Source organism: Natator depressus, chromosome 3 (genome assembly GCF_965152275.1).
Source record: "Natator depressus isolate rNatDep1 chromosome 3, rNatDep2.hap1, whole genome shotgun sequence".
Taxonomy (NCBI): Eukaryota; Metazoa; Chordata; order Testudines; family Cheloniidae; genus Natator; species Natator depressus.
In genome coordinates, this window is record NC_134236.1 from 86,755,762 (window position 1) to 86,773,293 (window position 17,532).

General features: G+C 43.8%; 1 protein-coding gene across 3 annotated transcripts in view; it reads right to left on the minus strand.

Moving 5' to 3' along the window:
* The window catches only part of FYN (FYN proto-oncogene, Src family tyrosine kinase), a 188,992-nt gene extending 179,347 nt beyond the window's left edge, over nt 1-9,645 (minus strand). For all 3 annotated transcript variants that reach the window (XM_074948258.1, XM_074948259.1, XM_074948255.1), the window contains exon 1: nt 9,444-9,645. The gene's annotated coding sequence lies outside the window, so the exon portion shown is untranslated. The remainder of the gene's footprint in view (nt 1-9,443) is intronic.
* Nucleotides 9,646-17,532: the final 7,887 nt, after the last annotated feature.

Below are 17,532 nucleotides of genomic sequence, written 5' to 3' on the forward strand. Positions count from 1 at the left end.
CAGGCACGTAGAGTGTGTGTTTCTTTTCTCTCTGCTGTGTTCCCATGAGCGTTTTCTGTTGAGCTCTTAAACTTGCTTTAAAATAACTATTTCACTTCACGCTGAATGGCCTAGGCCCAGCATATCTCAAAGACTGCCTGAAGCTCCAGGATGAAGATCATGATTTACAACTTTGCTTGTCAGCAAAGATAATTTTCTACCCGTAGGGTAAAGCTTGTCTGTGTGGGAGACAGAGCTTTCTCAGGGGCTGGTCCAAGATTGTGGCATGAAACTTTCACAGGATCGAAGGACCATCACAAACCACATCACCTTCAGCTGCAATAGCAGTTTTTATCCACCAGGTTTTTTTGTATTTGTTCTTTTATAATTTAATTTTTTCCCTAGGGCTACCACTGCTGGTACCCTAGTGGCAGCCACCTCCATCTGCAACTGAAACTTGTAAATAAACCTGTGCAGCTGTGTCAAAGACAACTTCTGTGTCGATCTCCTGTCTTTTACAATAATTTCTCATGGGGGGGCCCCACAAATATGTTTTGTGCCAGGCACACAAAAGGTTAATCTGGCCCTGCTTGCAAGCAACTCTATTACTCAGATTTCCAAACTAAAAATATTCACAGAGGATTTGGATGAACTGTGGGGTTCAGGAATTCAAGCCAACCCATTGGAGGGTCCCTCAGCACTAGTTACTGTACATCACTGTAGGGGGGCAACTGACCCACTCCTAAAAAGATAGGCTGATTGGGTGGGAGCTTTGCTAATCAGGCCACAGCTGACCCCAATAAAAGGGCTGAGGGCAGAGCTGGGTCGCCTGAAGGAGCAAGGGTACCTGCAGCTGAGCGTGCTAGGGAAGGGCAAAGGAGCCGGGGAGCTCCAGCCTGGCAACTCCCCAGGCTGAGGCCTTGGGTAAGGCCTAAGAAGGTACTGGGGCTGCAGAGGGGCAGCCCGGGGATAGGCGGAGGTAGCTGGTCCAACCCCCTTGCCAATGATGAGTGGCCATTATATACTGCAGTTTGCCCCAGTTAGAGGGGGCTAGATGATGACTGGCAGTAGCCACTGAGGCAAGGGGGGTGTAAAGGGTTGGGGGTTCCCCTGGGAAGGAAGACCCAGTGTGTGGGGGTAAGGGGCACTGGGGTCCAGGAGGGACACAGAGGCCCTAAGGCAGGCAAGACACCAAACAGCAGAGGACACTCTGAGGCTACAAAAGAGCTAATTCCTAAACAACCAGCAGGAGGCGTCACGCCGGTGAGTCATCGCTTCACTACAATCACTAATGCTAGAATGTAGTAAAACTGATGGACACAAGTAGTACCTTCAGACCAAGGATCTTAAAGCACTTGTAAAATAAGGTAATTTACCCTTCTTTGTAAAGTAGAAAAGATGGAGGCACAGAATTTAAGATGACTAAGCAAGACAATAGCTGAGTGAGGAAAAGCAGCAGCCATGTCTCCTAAACGCCCTCTCTCTATTCTAAAGAGCAGATAGCAATAGATCCCCATCCACTGCAAAAGTAAAAATATAAGACAGAGAACCTGTTTTAGCATGTTAACAGAGTAGATAGTGAGAGACTCCAAGAGGGCCCATCTACAAGATGGACTAAAAACCAGCTAAAATTAACCTCACTTTTTTTTTTTTTTTTTTTTAAAGAGACATTATTTGCAGAAGAGTAACTCCCCTACTGGAAAAGCAGAGGCGTTTATTCCTAGTCTTACACTTACCCATGCAGATGTGGTTATATCAAACCCATTGCTTCTTAGTGAGATATGTATAAAGAAAAACCCAGCCATAGTTACAAACTTTCTCACTCTGAACAATAATGGAGTTAATAGCTCCATCATACCTGCTGTAATCCCCAAAGACAAAGTGAACGAGTTACAGTAGCAATGGTGTCAGCCCCATGACAAAATGTCATCTTACCTTCCTGTCTTATGCTAAGTTGTAAAATAGTGACCAGCTGAGGACAACTTATGGGGACTTAATTACTTTAAAGCAAAGTCTAGGGAGAATTAATGTGAATCAAAACTGAACATGTAAAATACTGACAACCTTTACTCCATGCTTAATGCCGTCCCATGAGTCGTAGGATGTTGGCTGATAAGTTCTCAGTATCAGCCTTCACTAATATACTTGTGAAACAATGTTTCCAAAGCAGGAACTACCTTGACAAATGAAGACCGGACAAATGCATACAACAAAAAAGAGTAAGAAAGCAAGCATGTCAAATATTCAACACATTTTGAACAGTGATCATATATAATATTTTTACTAGAGAAAAATTAAAAGTGCTGTAGAATAGCGGAAGCTGCTAGGACTCTCCTTGGGTTTAAAAAAAAAAAGTCTTGAGGCATTTATACTGTACTCACAACAGTATCAAATTTACCATTAACCCCAATTTTTGCTATCTTGACAGTATGATTTTTATAAAATGCCAAGATGTGCTATGAACAGTGCAAAAACATAAGGTGGCATACTTCATCTTTTCGCAAACTGATCGTATCTTGGAGATCTTTCAAAGAGTAAATATTAAAAAAAAAATTTTTGTACAAATAATGGACCACTTAATTAAAAGGAGGGCTTAACAGGTCACAAAATTTACTAGCTCATGCACATCTACTCATCTTCCCTTTACTATGATAGTGATTAAAAACAGACTAATATTTTTTTTCACTCCAATAGTCCAACCACTACATTCACCTTGGGCTAGTGGATTTGCAGAGCACTCTCTTTGGTGCTAAGCTAGTCCACCCACAGCAGGCTCTATCTCGAATTCCATAGAGACAAACTTAAAGGAAGACTGCCTGCCTGTGGATCCTATATCTTCACCAACCAACACCAGAAAAGGTAGATTTGGGGAACTAAAATGTTGTATGTTGCAATTTGATCCCTCAAGCTACCCTGTTGCTGAAGGTCAGGCAAAATTTATTCATGTCATAAATGGGAAAAAAAATCAAAAGCATTTATAAACTGGGTGATTATTTGGAAAACAGCAGGCTGAATTGCAAACGCATGCTCCTACAATATAAAGGTTTGTAGCCCTGAATTTGGAATAGCACAAGTGGTATAGCTCTAAGTGAATTCTGCAATTTATGGGAACTTGTTTGGGACAAGACTTTTATCACCCCAATATACTCTGTAAATATCACACAGAAATATTTGAGAAATTTTCTAAAATGGCACGTAAGCCATAAATTGGATTTCACATCTTAGTTCGTATTCCTGACAGTTAAGGGGCAAGTTCACTGCTGGCATAATTGGACTCAACTTCATTGAATGTGACCCAAAAACCTATGCTTGAACAACAAAAGTTACATTGTTTGAAGTATCCATCATTCTAAAGTAGAAGAGATGCAGTGAAAGGCCCATTTGTCTTTATATTCTAAATCAGTGGTTTTCAACCTGTGGTAATCAGATCCATGGGGGGGGGGGGGGTCTTCAGACTATGTCTAATGGGACTGCGAAAAGTGACGAGGAAAATAAAGTTTCAGATTCCAGAAAAGGCATTCTGTTTTCCCGATTGATCAAAAGTATGTGAACAGCTCCACATCCGTGTTTTGACCTGTAAGCGTTGCTGTTACCAAAGGGTGCTAAACTGTGAGCTTCTTTCTCACGCTGCGTCAAATGCCATGCCGAGCATATGCAACGTTTATAGTTGAATTCTATTCAGTCAGTTTTCAGTCTAAGACTTCTACGGTAGCAGTCTGCAGACCACAGGCTGAATTTCCAAAGGAGGTCCGCACCTCATTTCAGAATGTTTTAAGTGTCCGCAAATGAAAAAAGGTTGAAAACTAGTCTTCTAAATAGTAAGCCAGCTAACAGATGCTTAAATGTTGCTGATTTGTGTTTGCACTGAAATGGAAGCTTTAACAAAACTCTATTTATTTTTGTATAGATACGTAATGCAATGCCTGAATCTCTCTCATAAGGTCTTAGGAAGAGTGTCTGCCATGAAACTGGATTTTTTTCTTTTTTAAATTAAAGGGTCTTTCTGTGATGCATCTACATTCTTCAGACATCACCTCTGCATGAGCCTTCCTTTTCTCTGTTGCTACTTTTAAGCTCCTTGAGCTCTCTTCACCTCTTTATCCAGGTATCTCCTTGGCTTCTGACGCGTCTCTTACCTTTTTTAGGCTCTCTTCTACTTCTTTGCACATCATGCTGTTACTGTCAGTTCAGCTTCAGAACAATTTTCAGTCACTTCATTACAAGTGACATAATGTAGTCATTTAACAAAATATTTTTAAAAGGGCTGCTTAAGGCTTTAGAACTGACACTTCGTGAGTCATCTGAAGCATAAACCCTGTGACTCAAGATTAACCTAACCTTGTTTTCACAATGAGGGCTCTAGGTTTTAACTAGCACCTATCTTTTAGAGCTATGCTACAGGGTTTCCTTTATGCTGTTCTACAAACTTCTTTCCAATGCTATCCTACAAAACTGTAAAGTGCAATTAGATGATGTGAAGCACTCTCCCCTGGCAGCACAGCTCACTGGACATCCACCTGTTTCAGAGATAAGCATGCCACAAGGAGCAACTTCCCACTCTTTCCAGCTCCTTACAACTACTGCATGCCTACAGCATGGCATTGACATGGATTTATGTGGGCTCAAGAGAAGAGGGAGCATATTATGTTGGCTCTTCTCCTCCCTTCCTGCTACTTTTGGGGATTTTTCCTCCTCCTTTCTATTTGCTTGCCTCCAGCCCTCACAACTGCAATACATAGTTTATTTTATTGCATTGGGTCTCAGCAAGAAGTATGGTATTTACTAAACTTGGAGCTGCTCTTTGATTAAACATATTTTTGTGTGATTCATTTGCTTACTCACAAAAAGTCTGCAAAGTTATTTGTGTAGTCAAAGAATGTTTCCAGATATAAGGCTTTGATGGAGTTAATGTAATCCTTTCAGTTAAAAAAAGGTTTTATGCTAAATAAAGACCTTGGTCCAACTCTGGGCTAGTCTTTTAGTAGTCTCGCTACCTGTGCTATGCTTCCACAGTTGGGATAAGCAGGGTGTTTAAGCTAGAGTTCCCTCAAAATCAAGTGATATAGGTTCCTGGCCTCTCAGTTCTGAAACTCACTTCCTCTCCTGTTCTGAGGTCACCCAAACAAGTTATTTTTGTGAGGCGCATTTTGGGGGGCTGGGGACACATAGCAGGAATGTTGACTAACGCATGGAATTCAGCGGGTAAAGCTGGTGAGGAAAAAATTCAGACTCATTTTCCAATGGAAAATGGAGTTCCATTTAAATTGAAAAACTCTTCACAAGATTAGTTTCAATTTTGCAGAAGTTTCATTTTGGAACAAAAAAATCAAAACATTCTGACAACGGCGAAACATCTTATTTCAGCATTTTCAGAATAAAACATTTTAATTTTTGTTTTGAAGCTTAACGCAATTTGAAACAAAGTCAAATTATACAGTATAAAATAAGAGTCCAAGTTGAAACAAAAGGTCGCAACTGCCCTGAAACAAAAAAAGCTTAGTGATTTTCCTTCGTGGAGAATTTTGAGAGTGTTGTTCTGATTTGAAATGAAGCTAAATTTCAAAATCCTTCGCAAATCGAACTGTCATCCTTCAGCCAGCGCTAGATAGAAGATGGGATACTTTTCCTTTGCTGCAAGGCCTAATTAGTTACTGATGGTCAAAGTTATTAGTTTTGTGTTTAGGGCCCCACTCCTGAAGAGACACGTATTCCTGAAGAGATAAGTATTCACACTAACTTCAATGAGGCTGCTTGCATGAGTAAAATTAAGCACATACACAAAAGTGTATAAGAATCTGGTTTTCCATTTGATGTGGTAAGTGTCAATGGCACCTAAGCCCATATCCTCAAGAGGTATTTATATGCCTAACTCCACTTGAAACCAACAGGAGTTAGAAGCCTACAGAGCTCTGAAGATCTGGACTGTACATTCTAGGATAGATGCTTTTTTGGACAGTTGCTTACAAATGTGAAGTAAAATAACAGCCTTTTTCATAAGTGATGAGAACTTGAAATGCTAACTGAAGTCAGCAGGCACTACAAGCGCTCAGCATCTTTGAAAAACTAAATAAATTGCTGACCTGCAACATATAGATCCAAAACCTGCAAGCCCTTATTCACCGAACTAATCCTTAATTGCTAGACCAATGAGACTACTGAGGCAAGGGCTGGCAGGGTCAAGTCCTATTTTTCTAGCAGTGACTCAATCAGTACAGTGAATTCTTGGAGGGCAGAGTGGGGGGCATTATTAGTTCTCTTACTCTTGAAGAAAGATCATAGTAAGAGTACACAATGTCAAACACAGAACTGTGATAAGCTCATATGTACAATGCTTTGAATATGTAATAATTTATGCAGAACTAATCCTTCCTAACAACTGAAAATATGACACTCGTGAGGCATACACAACATTAAATCATCATGGAGGGACCATGTAGTTTTAACTTGTCTAACTGAATTTTTATTAGACAATAAATCCAGTGAAAATCATATCATGCCTGTGTGTTCATTCTAATCGAGCCCATAGAGCCACTGGCCCCAAAGGTCCTTTTCATACTATACTCCACTTGTGCACATTTGGAAAACGTTTCTTAGATGCTTCATGCAATGTAATTGTTTAACAATTACAACTATATTAAGACAACTGATTTTACAACATTCTTTGTATTTTACTCTGAATTTTTATATTAACTGGTTTTATTTTTTAAAAATCTAATATCAGTGTTAACAGTGAAGTTAAACTACAATAAAGGTTATTTTTTCCATAATATCTTCACTACAGCTCTGCCTAATATTTTTTCATCTCTACATGCAGGTGTCCTTTATTGCCTAATAAGGACTGTATTCAACCACTCCGAAAACTATTTCCTGTTAAGTTATATTAAAGTTTATAATTAAGTAATATCCCCATGCCATTACACATTTTATCAAAAGATAATATAGCATGACTTCAGTTGTGTGTCCAGAGCTGAGGGTACATAATAATGTCAAAGTTAATTGCCTCGCAGAAGACACCCCGATGAAGGAAATCATTACTATTGCACAAACATGGTATTGAAATGAGTTCAGAAATTGATACTTTCTAAGTTATTTTATTGTTAGTGCTTAATACTAATAGACTCACAGAAAAAATCCACCAGAACAATCTGAATATTCCAGTGAGCTTCTCACATGAGTTTACAGAACAACAGGAGTGAAAAAAGCTTAGTCCATATTATAACTGAAAAGGCAGCTATTAAGCCACATTACTTTTAATGAAAAAAACTGGTCACTAACTTAACAAAATGTATTAAAAGTGATTCCGTTTTTTTCAAGAGGAACCTGGGCAAGACAATTTGTTTTAAAAATTATTCTGATGTAAATATCATACATAATGGACATCCATTAGGTTCAACTAATTTTTTTTTTTTTAGAACGTGCATTAAGCATTAAAGGTTTGAGTGAATTCTCTATTATTCCAAGATCTTCTGCACTGCTGGCTTGGATGATTTCAAGTGGCGGGGGAAAGCTGGGGGGAATAAGGATACCACTTTTGGTTAACTTTAAAAAAATCACTATTGTTACAAAAACAACTAAAATGGTTATAACAAATATTAAAAAGACATTTTCCTCCTATATATTGCCCCCACTTAGTTTGCTTTGTTCATTTAACAGAACTTTATATACAGTTTTCTCTGTGTAGGTTTTCATCTCCTGTGACAGACTTATTTTTAAAAAATTGGAAAATGTGATTGTAAAACCACAAAACTCAGCATGTGAGTGTAGTGTTGGAAACTACTTTCAGTTCATTATTGAAATGGTCTTTATTTCAAGTTGACAGTGTCCCTTTAATTTACTGTTCTTTATCTACGGGAGCTAGACAAAACCCTAACAAACCCACTTCCTCTACAAACATATAAGCAAAAGATCTTCACCTGCAATTGCTCAGAGCATTGGCAAGGGAGTACCAGTTAAAAGATATTTAGAAAACTGGAAAGTATGACAGCCGTTTGGGTGGTTAGAGGAAGGATGTGGGAGGTAAGGAGGCAGCATACAGGCAGGAAAGTGACAAGGTCTCTAAAAGCATTTTCAGTACTCTGTGTTTTTTACAAACCAACTCTGTTATTAATCATTCTAAGAAATAGAATGTATCAACATGACTGATGAAAAACTGCACTGTGTTCCCTTGCACTTGACGAAAATCTTCTCCTTAAGCATCAGCCCCATCTCTCTCTCCGTCCCCCATCACTACTGAATGGATGAGGCTATTATGTTCTCATTTTAGAATTAAAGAAATCCACATGGAGCAGCAGCAAGGCAAGTTGTTGAGGCAGTAGAAACCAGATTTAACATTATTAAAGAAACTCACTACATATATACTGTAGCTTTGCAGATGCAGCAAAATGTTGGCACCCGTGGTGTGGCATTTGGTATCTTTCACTAATCTAAATGTGGCTGGAAAGGAATTGAGAGCAGATCAGCAGCTTCATCTGGAGAGAGAGAGAAGCCTCAGGGCAGGGAACAGAGAAAAGAAACAAGAAGCAAACCTCCTTTCAAATCCTACCACCCTTGGGCATTTTGTGCCTCGCTTCACTGAAAGGGCCCTTTGTCACAAACACAAATCCTATAAAATTTAAGAGGGATTTAAGAGGGTCATTTTATTTATTATTCCTCCCTCCCCCTTTTCTCTCCCCTAAATTGCAGCAAAGTAAACCCCTGTGATGAATCTCAGTTACCTCTTTCGAGCTCAGTAACTAATAAAGCCTCAGCCTGCAGTTCAAGAGTTAAAATGGGGGTGGGGATAGCAATGGGACAAAACCAAAAACATGCAAATGGTCCAAAGCAGGAGAAAAGCAGCATGGGTCAGAGCCTAGCTACACACGAGCATCAATTATTAAATGATTACATCATAGTTCGTATTTAGCTCCTCTAGAGAGCTTCAGAGCCACACAAAAATTAAACAGAAACGTGAATTGATCAAGCCGCACAGCACCACGGGCTCCCCCCCCCCCCCGCAAGCCTGTTATTTTCTGCCAGAACTCGCTTACCATCGCCCATCATCCTCACCCTCAGCAGGGTCACAACAATCCACCCCCCCCCCCGGGCCACATGATCACCAGCAACAATAAAGCTTCGGTTTTTCTTGGGGGTAAACTACTACTGGAGGGGGAGCCAAAACCAAACGTTTAAGGAAAAATACATAAAACTGATGCAAGGCGTCTGCATCCGCAGCCTCTCCCCCTCCCCTCCTGGCACCGCTCCCCTTGGCCGGGCTCCACCCGCACGCCCAGGCCAGGGGGCTCGGGGTGGAGGGCACCTGCAGCAGCGTTGCCCCGACCTCTCCCGAGAAAGCCTCCCACACACCCACCGACACCCACACAAAGGAAACGACACAGCAGCGGCGGCGCAGCAGCATCCCCTCCTCCCCCCAGAAACACCCCCCTCCCCGGGCCGCAGCCGGGCCCCCGGGGGTTTCGCTCCCTTACCTGAGGCTCAGCGCGGGGCTGGCGCGGCGAAGCCAGGCTCACAGCATCCCCCTCGCGGCAGGGGGCCCTCCCCGGGTGACTCCTCCCCGCCCGCCAACGCCGGCCCTTCCAGGGACCACAGGGGCGCAGCAAGAGCGGGGCGAGCTCCGGCGGCTCCGCGCCCAGGCAGCGAAGACCCCAGGAGCCGAGGCGGCGGCGCGCGGGCGGCAGCCGGGGGAGGGAGGGAGACGGGCGGGCAGGGGCGTCGCTCCGACTCGCCGCGTCCTCCCCGCCTCAGCGACAGCGGCGGAGCCCGGCTCCGGCTCCGGCTCTCTCCCCCCCGCCTGACAGATGGCGCAACCGCAGCCGCGCCCCCGGCCAACTCGCGCTGCTTCGCCGGAGCCGGGTCCCCCCACCGCGGGGGCGGCCCGAGACTGGCAGCCCCAGCCGGCCTATGGCGAGGCGCAGCGGCTGGGGAGGGGGCTGCCGCAGTTATTGGCAGGCGGCGGCGGCAGAGGAGGAGCTGGGGTGCGGTGTGTTAGGTTGGGCGCCCCCAGCTTGCAGCGGGGTGGGTGTCTAGGTGGGGCTGGTGCCTTGGCAGAGCGGTAGCATCAGGCACAGCACCCTTCGTTTGCCTGTCGCTCTCCCCTCTGCCCTGCTGTGCTCTGTAATCCCAGCAATGATCCCTTCCAGCTGCACACTGACGCCAAGGCTAAGGGCACCTGGGCGTTCTCCAGTCTGACTAGTGATGGTTGGGGGCAGGTAGCAAAGTTCAGAGAAGGTTGGAGCAGTGGGGCTGGAAGTAGCGGTGCTGCCGCACCCCCTGGCTTGAAGTAGTAATAATAAACACCCAATGTATGGTTTCCCTCATCAGCACCCCCACTACAAAAACTGTGCCAGCAGCCCTGGGTTGGAGGTTTTAAACCATCCTCTTCTCCCCAGGAAAAATGCAGAAGCTCGGAACTGGGGGCTTGGATAGGCCCATGGCAGCTTTAATGACCCTCTTCAAATCAAAGCTGGATTCTGGACTATCACATATGGTAGGCTTTTGGTTAGGGCCCATCCAGACTTCTAATATTTTGCAATGTGAGGTCACAGTGTTGCCGGCTCTTGATATTTTATTGCTCACTTGAAATATTTGGTGTTTTTCTCAAAGCACGAGCCCCTGGTGTCCAGTGATTATATGAGACTGTGAGTTCCCATTTATTTTTTAAAACAAGCCTCTTGCTCCATAGTGGCAGAGGAAAATATGAAATAAATGTATCCTAAAGCTCCGAAACAAGAATGAAAAGAAAAATAACACTCTCTTCAAACAAACAAACAATTTAGGACATTTGTAGGCTTGGGGTTGGCAATATATAAGAAAATACTATCAGTAAAATGTACCAGTATTGTGGTTATAACCATTTTCATTTATTTTAATTATAATTAATGGTAAATATCTAGCACTTATATAATGCCTTTCCTCCAAGGATCACAAAGCACTTTCCAGAGATGGATATTACTAGGTTATGAACTCTTCCAGACAGAGTTTGTGTCTATTTTTATGTCTATACAGCACGTAGCACAGGGTCCCCTTCCCCACCCTGCTCTTGACTGGGGCTTCCAGGAAGTACAGTAGTGAAAATAAACACACAAGAATTTTGTTTTGGTTGAATAAGGACACACTTCACCAAACATGGAAACAACAAATGAAGGGAAAAGTCTCCTGTGTTCCTTGCCACTTCCACATTGCCTACTACGCTGTTACCAACACTCCAACATTCCGTAAGGCTTTCACTTCCACCTCCAACACCTATTGAAAAGCAATATGTATCCCAACTTCAAATTTGCATTATAAAGCAAAACCTTAACAGTAACCTCAGATGCTCGTTTGTTTCAACAGATGAGTACATCTGACTGTCACGCATTCATTATATTTGAGAGGTTATTCTCCCTTAACATTGCTGAGGTCACCATTAAGATTCTCTGGGTGAGGGGTGAAATACAGAAGGGGGGGGGAAAGAAAATAAGAGACAAGATCTGCAGGAATAATTTATTTAAAATTTGTATTATATTTAGTAAGACTGCACCCTCTAAATTTTTCCTCTCGGGTTTCTGATATTTAACTCAGTGAAGCATTTGATCTTGTTGATTTATGATGTCAAAAGAATTTCTTGATGGAATTATAGTCTTAATATGTTCAACTGGGAGCTTATTTCCTATCAGGCTGCCCACAGCAGTGTGATTACAACAAGAACACTTCAGCTTCCTGGATTTCTGTAGAGATTGTTTTTGTCTGTTCATTTTAATTCAGGACCTTGGTGTGCACATATAGTGACTTTGTATGTGAAGCTCCTTTTGAAACCAATGGGAGTTCATGGCACAACGTGGGGGCAATGTTGGGCCACAGCTGGGCAAAAAAATTTGAACAAAACTGTTTTTTGCCAAAAAATGCAGATTCGGATCAACCAAAACATTTAACAAATTCATGTGGACTCAAACTGATTTTTTTTCAGAACTGCCAGTGAACTGAAAAATCAGTTATTTGCACAACTTTATGTGGGGCCTACAATGTTGTTGCTGAACTTATAATTTGAATACAGAAGCATGAACAAACAAACAAAAATTCTCAGGATTTTAAGTGACCGTTCAAATTCCTTCCCAGTCTCAGTTAAACCAGTACTTAATATGACTTTTCTATCTTTAGGCCTGGTCTATACTTTAAAGTTTTAAGAGCATAGCTATGAGCATAGTAATGCATATGAAAAAAAACCCCATACCCCAGTCTATATAGGTAGGCTGGCAAATACCCTAGCGTAGATGCAGTTATACTGGCAAAAAAGTCCTTTTGCCAGTAGAGCTTCTGTTGCTCGGGGAACTGGTGAAAACTATACTTGTAAAAAACCTCTTTGTCTGTATAAACTCCATTTCTGCTAAGAAAGTTTGGTAGTAGAGTTATTCCAGCAAACTCATTTTTGTGTAGACACAGCCTTAGTTGCAAACAACAGTAGTAAACATAAAATAGATTTACTTTTACCGAGTTTATAAACATTAACAAGGAAGTTGAACTAATATAGAAGAGAAACAAATACAATGAAAAACAGGTAAACAATAGATGCAATCTTAATCTTAAACTCTAAGGGCTACATTATGGCTCTAAATCAGTGTTAGTGGTGGGGGAAGTGTGGAGATGCAGTCTCAGAAATATTGGGTGAAATCCTGGTTCTGTTGAACTCAACAGCAAAATTCCCATTGACTTCCAGGAGGCCAAGATTTCATCCATTGTACCCGAGGCAGGCACAGTGCTTCAAGGGCGTGTGCGGGGGTGTGTGTGTGTGTGTGTCAAGTACGGGTTAGGGGGGCACAGAACTCATCTGGCCCCAGGCCGGGGCGGGAGATGACAGCTCCTCTGGCCCTGGGACTGTGCGGGAGATCCAGGTCCTCTGGCTGCCAGGGAGAGTAAGATCCACTGGCCACGGGGGGGAGGGGAGGAAAGCCTGCTCCATCGGCCATGGGGCTGCAGCAGGGAGAACCAGCTCCTCCTGCTGCCAGGAGAGAGTGAGCTCCTCTAACTGTGGGGGTGGAGGGGGGGAGAGCCAGCTCTTCTAGCTGTGGGGGTGGGGGGAAGTGGAGAGCCAGCTCTTCCAGTCACAGAGGACACAGAAAATTCCCCTCCAAAAGTAGCCAAATTTTTACCTATGCATGCCCCTGCTTTGAAGAGTTGCAGTGGGTGCTTTTCTTTCCAGTAGCAGTCTAGCTTTGCTGTGCTAAAGCAATGTGGAAGAAGAGTAGAACTATGGCCCTGCTAGCTTTGGGGATTCCAGTGAAGCTTGATCTCAGGCAATGCAATGACAGGGTTTATGCCTGGCCCCTGCAAAGTTGTTCAAGCTGAAGCCTTCTTGTGTCCTGTCTCCTAAACCTCCACCCTTGCGCACTCAGGCAGGGCCATGCACAATCTTAACTCTCCAAAAGTTAATAGATCTTGGATGCTACAGCAATTAATCAATAGGCCAAATGCCCTCTTCTCCGCGTGGTGTGGAGTGGAGCAAAACACATACCATTTTTTATTTTAATTTATATTTTAAAAAAAGAAGAATGCCTATCCCAGGCTTTATGTGCTTATGCTTTGAATTAAAAATATGACTGCATAAAGAAAATAAAACAAAACCAGTTTCTCTTCATCCCAAACCAGAAACCAACCAACCAGTCAATGAAAGCAGACCCGAACCATACCACGTCAGCCACAAGCCTGGGTAAATATATTTGCTTGGCTATGTGCCCCTGAAAGTTAAATGATTTGGGCAAGTACAACCAAAAGGCATGAGGGGGAGGGTAGTTCCAAAATTGAAGGCCAGCCAACTGCCTCATTCTTGCATCCTGAGGAGTTACTGTGGTAATTCTTTATGGCAACTCCAGACTATCCTAGGGCTATAGAAACAAGCACTATCCCAGTGAGTTGCCTCCCTGCTGAAGTGCCACTACTGGAGAGGGAAGATTTGGTGGAGAGTTGCTTCTTGAAATGGTCTAGCTGTCAGAAGCAGGTAGCTGGCCTAACATACACACTCAATTGCTGTTAGCCCCTGGCCTCCACCACTATTGTGAGATGACATCAAGACATCTACCTTTAGGAGTCATTGGGGAGATCTGAGAGGAGTCCTCCACCTTTTATTTATTTCAAAAAGGACAGCTACATAATTTGCACAGCAGCTCTCATTTCTCCCTACAGGGTCACTTGAACCAAAAACAACAACAAATTCAGGTTGCTTCCAGTTCCAAGAGACCAATCGCTTATCCTAGATCAATTGGTACCCTAGATCTTACACCAAAGACAATGCCTGTAATCAATCCTGTAATAAATGAGAGTTATTTTCAGGCTAAAGCAAGCAAACGTGTACACACAAATGAGTTGTCACCCATGATTCCCAAAAATGACAGAGATATGGTAATCTGTCAATTCAAAATGTCTTTTAGGATGGACTCTGGAGTAACCTCTGGGGGTTGCTGTGAGAGTTCAAACAGCAAAGAGATAAAAAGTTTTCTTGTGACCCTGTTTCATTTTTACATTTGGCCTTCCAGTCCATGAGATGAGCTTCCTTGCATGTAGCATTTCCAAGGTGTGTATGTTTGGCTTCCAGGTGTGAGTTTGTCAGTTCTGAGCTAACACCTATGGCTGTGGCTGCATCTGGTACCCGGTTTACCAGCATCACATCCTGTGTCCTTTATCTTTCTTGTACCTATTTCTGCCTTTACACTGTGAGACAAGGGCTTCTATTCATTCTGGTCTTAGTTTTGTATATTTTATCAGCTGTGGACTCATGTATGGCAGTATATATAAAACAATTTCAGTGCAGGGAAAGAATCTGAACTTGTCTGTAATATTGTAACAGGATGGCAGTATTTGCCTGAAACATCTCACCATGTTAGCAGGAGTTTCTTTTCTTTTTCATAATGGCAAAGCGGACTTGACTGATTAGTCTAGCCACCACCAGCTATAATTCCTAAATACTCAGGCCTGGTCTACACTACAGAGTTGTGTCGACACAGGGGAGCCCACGTCAACTTAACTGTAAGCATCTACACTAAAATGTTGCTCCCACTGATGTAATTTGCTCATTATGCCATCTTAATACTTCAGCTCTGCAAGTTAGGGAGATGCAGTATCAGTGTAGACACTATGCTACTTATGTTGACTTTAGTAGCCTCTAGGAGATGTCCCACAATGCCCCACCATGACTGCTCTGGTCACCGTTTTGAACTCTTCTGCCCGGGGGTCAGGTACACAGGAACATGTCCTTCCTCTTTGAAAGGCCCAGGAATTTTTGAACTTCCATTTCCTGTTTGGTTGGCATGGAGAGCTCACATAGCAACTGTCCAGATGACCATGCTGGCTCTATGCTGCAGATGCACTCCTGCCTGGAGTACACAGGAAATAGTAGATGACTTGGGTCTGAGGGGAGAAGAGGCTGTGCAGGCACAGCTCCAATCTAGCCATAGAAACATCAACATCTATGATCACTTGGGGCATGGTGGAGAAGGGCTACAAGAGGGATACGCAGCAGGGCCAAGTGAAAATCAAGGAGCTGCAGCAGGTGTACCAGAAGGCCAGGGAGGCAAACAGTTGCCCTGATGTGGAGGTGCAGACAAGCCACTTTTACAAGGAGCTCCATGCCCTTGTTGGTAGCGACCCCACCTCCAACCTCAATGGCCCTATGGATACTTCGGTGGAGTTGGAGTCCCAGGCCACCACTGTGAATCCTGGGGAAAAGGTGTTGGGCTGAAGAAGAGAGAATGGGGTGACTGGAAGATACAGTGGTGCTGTGGCCGGGACCATTTTTTGACTCCTGAGCAGTCGAGCCAGTCCTTACAGTCCAGCATGTGCCAGCCTGATGCAAGGGAAGGAACCACTGGTAAGTATGCAGTCTGCTGAGGTATTGCAGGGACACATCTGTTCCTTTACTCTTTTTTAATCATGGTAAGAGGTAGTGAAATAACTCTTCACGAACAAGGTCAGCTCCCAGACTCCTGCACTGGGCAGCACAGCATGGGGAGGAGGTGACCAGCCCTCTGTGGAGAAGGAAGTGGTTCGGGACTATTTAGAAAAGCTGGATGAGCACAAGTCCATGGGGCCGGATGCGCTGCATCGGAGAGTGCTAAAGGAGTTGGCGGATGTGATTGCAGATCCATTGGCCATTATCTTTGAAAACTCATGGCGATCGGGGGAGGTCCCGGATGACTGGAGAAAGGCTAATGTAGTGCCCGTCTTTAAAAAAGGGAAGAAGGGGGATCCGGGGAACTACAGGCCAGTCAGCCTCACCTCAGTCCCTGGAAAAATCGTGGAGCAGGTCCTCAAGGAATCAATTCTGAAGCACTTAGGGGAGAGGAAAGTGATCAGGAACAGTCAGCATGGATTCACCAAGGGCAAGTCATGCCTGAGTAATCTAATTGCCTTCTATGTCGAGATAACTGGCTCTGTGGATGAGGGGAAAGCAGTGGACTTGTTGTTCCTTGACTTTAGCAAAGCTTTTGACACGGTCTCCCACAGTATTCTTGCCAGCAAGTTAAAGAAGTATGGGCTGGATGAATGGACTATAAGGTGGATAGAAAGCTGGCTAGATTGTCGGGCTCAACGGGTACTGATCAATGGCTCCATTTCTAGTTGGCAGCCGGTATCAAGTGGAGTGCCCCAAGGTACGGTCCTTGGGCCGGTTTTGTTCAATATCTTCATTAATGATCTGGAGGATGGTGTGGATTGCACCCTCAGCAACTTTGCAGATGACACTAAACTGGGAGGAGAGGTAGAGACGCTGGAGGGTAGGGATAGGATACAGAGGGACCTAGACAAATTAGAGGACTGGGCCAAAAGAAATCTGATGAGGTTCAACAAGGACAAGTGCAGTGTCCTGCACTTAGGACGGAAGAATCCCACGCACCGATACAGACCAGGGACCGAATGGCTAGGCAGCAGTTCTGCAGAAAAGGACCGAAGGGTTACAGTGGACGAGAAGCTGGATATGAGTCAACAGTGTGACCTTGTTGCCAAGAAGGCCAATGGCATTTTGGGATGTATAAGTAGGGGCATTGCCAGCAGATCGAGGGACGTGATCGTTCCCCTCTATTCGACATTGGTGAGGCCTCATCTGGAGTACTGTGTCCAGTTTTGGGCCCCACACTACAAGAAGGATGTGGAAAAATTGGAAGGAGTCCAGCGGAGGGCAACAAAAATGATTAGGGGACTGGAACACATGTCTTATGAGGAGAGGCTGAGGGAACTGGGATTGTTTAGTCTGCGGAAAAGAAGAATGAGGAGGGATTTGATAGCTGCTTTCAACTATGTGAAAGGGGGTTCCAAAGAGGATGGATATAGACTGTTCTCAGTGGTAGCAAATGAGAGAACGAGGAGTAATGGTCTCAAGTTGCAGCGGGGGAGGTTTAGGTTGGATATTAGGAAAAACATTTTCACTAGGAGGGTGGTAAAACACTGGAATGCGTTACCTAGGGAGGTGGTGGAATCTCCTTCCTTAGAAGTTTTTAAGGTCAGGCTTGACAAAGCCCTGTCTGGGATGATTTAGTTGGGGATTGGTCCTGCTTTGAGCAGGGGGTTGGACTAGATGACCTTCTGAGGTCCCTT